Below are 10,393 nucleotides of genomic sequence, written 5' to 3'. Positions count from 1 at the left end.
TTCCAGGGAAAGGTTTTCCCTGAACTAACATCTGTTGCCAATCTTCCTCTTTTTTTCCCCTTCCCCAAAGTCCCAGTACATAGTTGTATGTTCTAGTTGTAAGTCTTTCTAGTTCTTGTATGTGAGCCACCACCACAGCATGGCTACTGACAGACAAGTGGTGTGGTTCCACGACCAAGAACCAAACCTGGGCCACCAAAGTGGAAAGCACTGAACTTTAACCACTAGGCCATCAGGGCTGGCTCTCTATTTTTAATTTTTTGAGAAATCTCCATACTATTTTCCATAGTGGCTGCACCAGTTTGCATTCCCACCAGCAGTGTATAAGGGTTCCCTTTTCTCCACATACTCTCCAACACTTGTTATTTCTTATATGTTTAATAATAGCCATTCTGACGGAAGTGAGGTGATATCTCTTTGTAGTTTTGATTTGCATTTCCATAATAATTAGTAATGTTGAACATCTTTTCATGTACTGTGTCAGTGACTTGTCTTCCTGACACTCTACATGTGCATTTCCACACAGACCATCCTGTCTTCTCCTGGGTTTCTTCCATGAACTCACCATTCCCCTTCCTGAGAGAGAGACTATAGATCTTATACCTGTGGGGACAACATTTTTCCGGGCTCAAAAATGTCATGGAATATGTGTGCTCCAGTCCATTAGCCCTGTATTGGAAGTCAGACAGAGATGCAGGTGTAGGAAGGCCTACTTCCCACAGATTCCAGGACTTGACCCTACAGCCAGAGAAAAGTCACTTGTCCCCATTTCTGAATCCTGAGAAGCACCTCTGACCATATTTTGATTGAGTTATTAATTTTTTTGTTATTGAGTTGTATGAGTTCTTTATATATTTTGGAAAATAACCCCTTCTCGGATATATGATATGCAAATATTTTATCCCAGTTGGTGGGTTGTCTTTTCATTTTATTAATAATTTCCTTTGGTGTGCGGAAATTTTTTAGTCTGATGTACTCCCATTTGTTTAACTTTTTCCTTTTGTTTCCCTTGCCTGAGGAGAAATGTATTAAAAAAGATACTGCTAAGACCAATGTTGAAGAGCATACTACCTATGTTTTCTTCTAGGAGTTTTGTGGTTTCAGGATTTACATTCAAGACTTTAATCCATTTTGAGTACATTTTCATTTATGGTGTAAGGAAATGGTCTACTTTCATTCATTCATACATGTGGCTGTCCAATTTTTCCAACGTCATTTACTGAAGACACTTTTCTTTCTCCATTGTATGTTCTTGGCTCCTTTGTCAAAGATGAGCTGTCCATAGATGTGTGGCTTTATTTCTGGGCTCTCAGTTCTGTTCTGTTGAGCTGTGTATCTGTTTTTCTGCCAGAACCATGCTATTTTGATTGTTAGAGCTTTGTAGTATATTTTCAATTCAGGGAATGTGATACCTCCAACTTTGTTCATTTTTCTCAGGGTTGCCTTGGCTATTCAAAGTCCTTTGTTCTTCCGTATAAATTTTAGATTCTTTGTTCTACTACCGGGAAAAGTGTCATTGGGATTCTGAGTAGGATTGTACTGAATCTGTAGATTGCATTAGGTAATATGGACATTTTAACCATGTTTATTCTTCCAATCCATGAGCACAGAATGTCTTTCCATTTCCTCATGTATTCTTCAATTTCTTTCAATAGTGTGTTACAGCTTTCAGCATATAGGTCTTTCACCTCCTTGGTTAAATTTATTCTGAGGAATTTTACAGTTTGTTGCAATTATAAATGGGATTGTATTCTTGATTTCCCTTTCTGATACTTCATCATTATTGTATAGAAATGCAACTGATTTTTGTATGTTCATTTTCTACCCAACAACTTTACTGTATTCATTATTTATAATAATTTTTGGTGGATTTCTTAGGGTTTTCTGTATATAGAATCATGTCATCCACAAATAGTGAGAATTTCACTTCTTCCCTTCCAGTTCGTATACTTTTATTTCTTTCTCTTGCCTAATTGCTCTGGCTAGGACTTCCCATACCATGTTGAATAAGAGTGGCGTGAGTTGGCATCTTTGTGTTGTTACTGGTCTTACAGGAATATCTTTCAGTTTTTCACCAGTGAGTGCAATGTTGGCTGTGGGTTTGACATATATGACCTTTTTATGTTGAGGTATTTTCCTTCTGTACCCATTTATTGAGAGTTTTTATCATAAATGGATGTTGGATCTTGTCAAATGCTTTCTGTACATCTATTGACATGATCATTTTTGGAAGAATTTGAGGATAGATATTATGTCTTCTTTGAACTTTCGGTAGAATTCACCAGAGAAACTGTCTAGTCCAGGACTTTCATTTGTTTTTGAAGGATTTGATTACAATTTCGATCTCCTTACTGGTGATTGGTCTATTGAAATTCTCTATTTTTTATTGATTCAGTTTTGGAAAGTTGTATGATTCTAAGAATTTATCCATTTCTTCTTGGTTATCCAATTTGTTGACATACACCTTTTCATAGTATTCTCCCATAATCCTTTGTATCTCTTCTTTTTTAACTTTTGATTCTTTTTATTGCAATAAGCGTAGTTTACAACGTTATATAAATTTCAGACCTACATCGTTATATATTTTGATTTCTGTGTAGATTACAACATGTTCACCACCCAAAGACTAATTACTATCTATCACCACACACATCTGCCTAACCACCCCTTTCGTCCCCCTCCCTCCCTCTTCCCCTCTGGTAACCACCAGTCTGATCTCTGTTTCTGTGTTTATTTGTCATTGTTTTTATCTTCTACTTATGAGTGAGATCATACAGTATTTGACTCCCCCCCCGCCAACTTATTTCACTTAGGATAATGCCTTCACAGTCCATCCAGGTTGTCATAAATGACCGGATTTCAACATTTCTCATGGCTGTGTAGTATTACATTGAGTAAATATACCATATCTTCTTTATCCTTTTGTCCCTTGATGGGCACCTAGGTGGCTTCCAAGGCTTCATTATTATGAATAATGCTGCCGTGATCATAGGGGTGCATATATCTTTATGCATTCATATTTTTGTGTTCTTTGGATAAATACCCATCAGTGGAATAGCTGGATCATATGGTAGATGTATTTTTAATTTTTGAGGAATCTCCATACTGTTTTCATAGTGGCTGCACCAGTCTGCACTCCCACCTGCAGTGTATGAGTGTTCACTTCTATCCACCATCCTCTCCAGCACTTATTGTTTCCTGTCTTGTTAATTATAGCCATTCTGACAGGAGTGAAGCGATATCTCAGTTAGTTTGGACTTCCATTTCCCTGATAGTTAGTGATGAACATCTTTTCAAGTGCCTGTTGGCCATCTGTACATATTCTTTGGAGAAATGTCTGTTCAGATCATTTGCTTATTTTTTAATTGGGTTGTTAGTTTTTTTGTTGTTCAGATGTATGAATACTTTATATCTTTTGGATATTAACCCCTTATCAGATATATGGTGTGCAAATATCTTCTCCAAGTTGCTAGGTTGTCTTTTCATTTTGTTGATGATTGCCTTTGCTGTGCAGAAGCTTTTTAGTTTGATGTAGTCCCATTTTTTAAATTTTTTCTATTGTTTCCCTTTACAGGTCAGACATGGTACTTGAAAATATGCTGCTAAGACTGAAGTTGAAGAGCATACCGCCTATGTTATCTTCTAGAAGTTTAATGGTTCCCAGTCTTATATTCAAGTCTTTAATCCATTTGGAGTTAATTTTTGAACATGATGTAAGATAGTGGTCTAATTTCATTCTTTTGCATGTGGCTGTCCGATTTTCCCAGCACCATTTATTGCAGAGACATTCATTTCTCCATTGTATGTTCTTGGCTCCCTTGTCGAAAATTAGCTGTCCATAGATGTGTAGGTTTATTTCTTTGCTTTTGATTCTGTTCCATTGATCTCTGTGTCTGTTTTTCTGCCAGTACCATGTTGTTTTGGTTACTATACCTTTGTTGTGTATTTCAAAATCATGGAGTGTGATACCTCCAGCTTTGTTCTTTTTTCTCAGGATTCCTTTGGCTATTCAGGGTCTTTTGTTGTTCCACATAAATTTTAGAATTATTTGTTCTGTTCCTGTGTAAAATGTTGGAGTGTTGATAGGGATTGCATTGAATCTGTAGATTCGTTTAGGTAGTATGGACATTTTAACAATGTTAATTCTTTCAATCCAAGAGCATGGACTAGCTTTCCATTTCTCTGTTTATTCTTCAATTTCTTTCAACAATGTTTTATAGTTTTCAGTGTACAGTGTACACCTATTTGGTTAAGTTTATTCTTAGATATTTTATTCTTTTTGTTGTAATTGTAAATGAATCATATTCTTAATTTTTCTTTCTGCTACTTCATTGTTTGTGTATAGAATGCAACAGATTTTTGTATATTGATTTTATATCCTGCATCTTGACTGTATTCATTTATTATTTCTAAAAGTATTTTGGTGAATTCTTTAGAGTTTTCTATATATAAAGGCATGTCATCTGCAAATAGTGACAGTTTCACTTCTTTCTTTCCAATTTTGATTCCTTTTATTTTTCTTGCCTGATTGCTCTAGCTAAGACTTCCAATACTATGTTAAATAAGAGTGTTGAAAGTGTGCATCCTTGTCTGGTCCCTGTTCTTAGAGGGACAGATTACAGTTTATGTCGATTGAGATGATATTAGCTGTGGATTTTTCACATATGGCATTTATTATGTTGAGGTACTTTCCTTCTTTAGCCATTTTATTGAGTTTTTATCATAAATGGATGCTGTATCTTGTCAACTGCTTTCTCTCCATCTTCAGATGATCATGTGATTTTTATTTATTTTATTTATTCTTCATTTTCTTAATGTGTTGTATCATGATTGATTTGTGGATGTGGAACCAACCCTGCATCCATGATAAAGTTGTATGATCCTTTTAATGTATTGTTGTATTCAGTTTACTAGTTTTTTGTTGAGGGCTCTTGCATTGATGTATCAGTAATCTTGGCCTGTAATTTTCCTTTTGTGTTTTCTCCTTTGTCTGATTTTGGTATCAGGAGAATGTTGGCTTTGTAGGACGAGTTAGGAAGCTTCCCATCCTCTTCAATTTTTTGGTAGAATTTGAGAAGGATAGGTATTAAGTCTTCTTTGAATATTTGCTAGAATTCACCAGGGAAGCCATTAGGTCCTGGGCTTTTAGTTTTTGGGTGGTTTTTGATTGCTGTTTTGATCTTCTTACTGGTGATTGTTCCATTCAAACTCTCTATTTCTTCTTGATTCAGTTTTGGAAGGTTGTATGATTCTAAGAATTTATCCAGTTCCTCTAGATTATCCAAGTTGTTGGCATATAGCTTTTTGTAGTATTCTCTTATAATATTTTGTATTCTGAGGTATCTGTAGTAATTTCTCCTCTTTAATTTCTGAATTTATTTATTTGAGCCTTCTCTCTTTTTGTCTTGGGGAGTCTAGCTAAAGGTTTCTCAATTTTGTTTACCTTTTCAAAGAATCAGCTCTTGGTTTCATTGATTTTTTTAGTCTCCATTTTATTTATTTATGCTCTGATTTTTATTGTTTCCTTCCTTCTACTGATTTTGGGCTTTGGTCTTCTGTTTCTAGTTCCTTTAGGTGCACTATTAGAATGTTTATTTGGAATTTTTCTTCTTTGTTGATATAGTCCTGTATTGCTATAAACTTCCCTCTTAGAACCTCTTTTGCTCTATCCAATAAATTTTGGCATGCTGTATTTCCATTTTCATTTGTCTCCAGATATTTTCTTAATTTCTATTTTCATTTCTTCATTGACCCAAACATTGTCCAGTAGCATTTTGTTTATCTCCACATATTTGTGGCTTTTCTGATTTTCTTCTGCACTTGATTTCTTGTTTCATAGCTTTATGGGCAGAAAACATGCTTGGTATCATTTAATCTTCTTAAATTTATTGAGACTTGTTTTTTGACCTAATATGTGGTCAATCCTGGAGACTATTCCATGTGCATTTGAAAAGAATGTGTAGAGAGTGACATCAGCATCATGGCAGAGTGAGATCTCCTGGCAATCTGTCCCCTACATCATACAACAAAAAATACAGTCGTACTCCAATAGAGGACATGCACACAACACAAAAGATGTCTGAGAGACCCATGCAGCCACACGTTGGACAGTAGACAGGCTGGAGCCCCCCTCAGAGGAGGAGGTATGGGAAAAGAGAAAATTTCATTCTTGCCCCAAAAGACTGCAAATCTGGGATGGCACACAGCCTCCCAGAGGGAAGGAAAGGAGGAGGGAACACTCCTTTGCAAGAACATCAAAGATCCCAAAGGTCCCTCCCAGCGTAGGGGAAAGCCCTTATCAAGGTGAAACCTAACACGAGGTTGACCTCATCAAGCCCATACCCCAGGAGAGCAGATAGTGAGAGCAGAGCAATTAAGCCCATGAGAGCATGCAGAAGAAAGTGAACTGTCCATCCACCCACCCAATGTGGGTTCCAGCACCTGGCATGCTGGTGGAAGGCAGACAGCTCAGAATATATAGTTCTTGACCCACACCCCGTGGCAATAGGTGGTAACTGTGACCAAATAATACCAGGAAGCAAAAGAACAAAGCAACACCCTCTAGCAGTGTTAAGAGTTATATTAAATCTCAAAACCATAGAAAAAATAAGTACCCAGAAATCAGTCCAGAAGACACAGAAACATGTAACCTAAATGACAGATAATTCAAAATAGCTATCATCAATAACAGAATGAGTCAAAAGAGAATGTAGAGAAACAATTCAATGTGTTCAGGAGCTACATAACAGAAGATATTGAAACTATAAAGAAGAATCAGTCAGAAATATTGGAGATGAAAGACACAATCAATGAGACAAAACAAAATGTGGATTCCCTGAATGCTCAAGCAGACATCATAGAGGAGAAAATTAGCATAATTGAGGGTAGACATATTGAAATGCTCCAGGTAGGGGAGGAGAGAGAATTAAAGAGAATTAAAAAGAAATGAAGAAAGTCTCTGAGAAATATCCAATTCAATTAGGAAATGCAAAATAAGAATTATAGTCATTCAAGAGAGAGAAGAGAAGAAGAATGGAGCAGAAAGCTTGTTCAAAGAAATAATAGAGAAATTGCCAAACCTAAGGAAGAAGCTGGAAATCGATGTGGAAGAGGAAACCAGATCTCCAAAATATGTCAATGTAAAAAGACCTACTGCAAGGCATATAGTAGTGAAACTGGAAAAAGTAAATAACAATGAAAAAATACTAAGGACAGCAAGGCAGAAGAAAATAACCTTCAAAGGAATGCCTATCAGGCTTTCAGCAGATTTCTCTGCAGAAAGCTTACAATCTAGGAGAGACTGGAATGACATATTCAAATCTTTGAAGGATGAAAACTTTCAGCCAAGAATACTCTAGCCAGTGAAAATATCCTTCAGATATGATGGAAAAATAAAAACATTCCCAGATAAACAAAGGCTAAGGGAGTTCATAGCCAAGAGACCCCCCCTACAACAAATCCTCAAGAAGGCCCTCATACCTGAGAAAAAGAGGGAAAATGGGGTTACAAAGCACAGAATAAGGAGATAAATAGGAAGACCAAATCAGAAAATTGTATCTATACATCAGAACAGGTTAGCAAATACTCAAGAATAACATTAAAGATAAAGGGAGGGGTCAACCCAGTGGCACAGCAGTTAAGTTCACCCGTTCCACTTCTCAGTGGCCTGGGGTTTGCTGGTTCGGATCCTGGGTGCAGACATGGCACTGCTTGACAAAAACCATGCTGTGGTAGGTGTCCCATATATAAAGTAGAGGGAGATTCTCATGAACCTTAGCTCAGGGCCAGTCTTCCTCAGCAAAGAGAGGAGGTTGGCAACAGTTAGCTAAGGGCTAATCTTACAAAAAAAAAAAAACATAAAGGGGAGGAAAATGCCAAAAACAAAGACAATCTCATTTTAACCACAAACTCACAACACAAGATGGAATAAGATGTGAGCAAAACAACTTAGGAGGGGAAGAAGAGAGGGACTGAATCAGTTTACTCTAAGGAAATAAGAAGCCATCAGAAAATGGACTATCTTATCTATGAGATTTTGAATACAAACCTCATGGTAACCACTAAACAAAAGAGCAGAACAGAGACACAATAAACAAGAAGCAAACAAAGAAACATAACATAAAAAATATGTAACTCAATTGGTAGACCAAACACATGCGACAAGAAACAAAGGAAATGCAGGAGAACCGGAAATTGAGTGATAAAATGGCAGCATTACACCCTCATATATTGATAATCGCCCTAAACGTAAATGGATTGAATTCTCCAATAAAAAGACACAGAGTGGCAAGATGGGTTAAAGAACAAGACCCAACAATATGCTGCCTCCAGGAAACACATCTCAGCTCCAATGACAAATACATGCTCAGAGTGAAGGGATGGAAGATGATACTCCAAGCTAATGGCAAACAAAAGAAAGCAGGTGTCACAACACTTATATCAGACAAAGTAGACTTCAAGGTAAGACAGGTAAAGAGAGACAAAGAGGGGCAGTATATAATGATCAAAGGGACAGCCCACCAAGAAGACATACATAAATATCTATGCATCCAACACAGGAGCACCAAAGTATGTAAAGCAACTATTAACAAAACTAAAAGGAGATATTAATCACAACACAATAATAGTAGAGGACCTCAAAACTCCACTCACATCAATGGATAGATCATCCAAACAGAAAATCAAGAAGGAAACAGTGGAATTGAATGGAACGCCACACCACTTGGACTTGGTAGGGGAAGGGCGGTGGAGGTGGGCACAGGTTATGAAGGGGATCACTTATGTGGTGACAGACAAGAAATAGTATTCAACTGAAATTTCACAATGGTGTAAACTATTATGAACTGGATTTAAAAAAAGAATGTGTAGGCGGGACCAAGATGGCTGAGTGAGTAGTCTTCTTTGTCTTTCCCCCTTCGAATCTACAACTAATGGGACATTCATCGGTTAACAAAGGGTATCCATATAGCATCTCAAGATGCCTGAGAGACCTATGCTGCTATACATCAGAAGGCGGACAGACTTCCCCCTGGGGAGGAGATGGATATAGGTGAAAACTCTTTGACCCCCAACCCCCAGACAGCCTAGTACCTGCAAGAAGCTCTCTTCCAGCAGACTCCCCCATAGCATTGTCATGCACCAAGGGTGGGAGTGTGTATCCACCGGCAGAGCGATGGTGGAAACAGGTGACTACAGCCCTACCTAAGTCCCCCACAATTACACCTAAGACCAGGGAGAAACTCCAGGGTCCCACACCACTGGCAGGGAAAGCCTCTGCTCACCATTAGCAGAGAGTCCCTGCCCAGCTTTCAGAACGCCAGGAGGATCCCAAAGAGCAAGATCCCAGGCAAGGCAGTGGCCCACCAGCTGCCGCCAGACTCAGGACTCTGGCTGTGCACCAGAGGGTGCAAGAGGCACCCAGAGATCCCATGGGTGTGGTGGGTGGCTGGGTGGAGCGCCAACGGCCTGGCTCCACAGCCCAGGGGTAAACTCCATGGTCCCGCACCGGCAGCTGGGAAAGCCTCTACTCGTCATTAGTGGAGAGGCCCCTCCCAGCATTCATAGCACTGGGAGGCTCCCAAAGAGCAGGATCCTGGGCAGGGCAGCAGCCTGCCAGCTGCCGCCAGACTCACGGACTCCGGCTGTGTCCCACTCGGGGCAAGGGGCTCCCAGATATTCTGTGAGAGTGGTCTGGGGCTGGGTGGAGCTCCAGTGGCCTGGCTCCGTGGCTCAGGGGGTAATTTCAGGTTCCAACAGCAGCCTCAGTGAAAGCCTCTGTGCAGCACTAGTGGAGAGGCCCTGACCGGCAATCACAAGGCTGGAAGGCACTGGGCAAAAACTAGCACAGCTAGGTAACCACAGACTGCAGAAGATACCCATAGCTCTGCTGGGACCTATGGTGGACAAGTGTGATCTTGTGGGCTCTGACAGTGACAGAGCTGCGATTATAGGTGATACTGCTCCCGGCTGCTGGGAAAGCCCCTAACACCGCTGCAGACCCCAAGGAGGGAGCGCATCTAGGTGGTCTGCAACAGTAGGCACCAGCAGCCTGAGGCCCCCTTGCAATTGTGCCCACACCTGACGAGGGACCCCACAGGACCACTGTGACTACGAGGAGGGGCCCAGGTCCAGTCAGTAACAGCTCACAGGGTTCCTGGTCAGTGCAGTCTAAACAGCTGCTCCCCCTACACACAGCAGTTGAAACAAGTGGAAGCAGTAACTAAACTGTATCTCTATGCAGAGGCACAAATCCGCGCCATCAAGAAGTATGAAAAAATATATTAAATCTCCAGAACAGAAGGAAAATGACAAGTACCCAGAAAACAATCCTAAAGACAATGGAATCTATAACCTAAATGACGATGAATTCAAAACAGCCATTATTAAAAAACTC

Source organism: Equus caballus, chromosome X (genome assembly GCF_041296265.1).
Source record: "Equus caballus isolate H_3958 breed thoroughbred chromosome X, TB-T2T, whole genome shotgun sequence".
Taxonomy (NCBI): domain Eukaryota; kingdom Metazoa; phylum Chordata; class Mammalia; order Perissodactyla; family Equidae; genus Equus; species Equus caballus.
The sequence above is the reverse complement of the archived record's forward strand: the minus strand, read 5'-3'. Positions refer to the sequence as shown.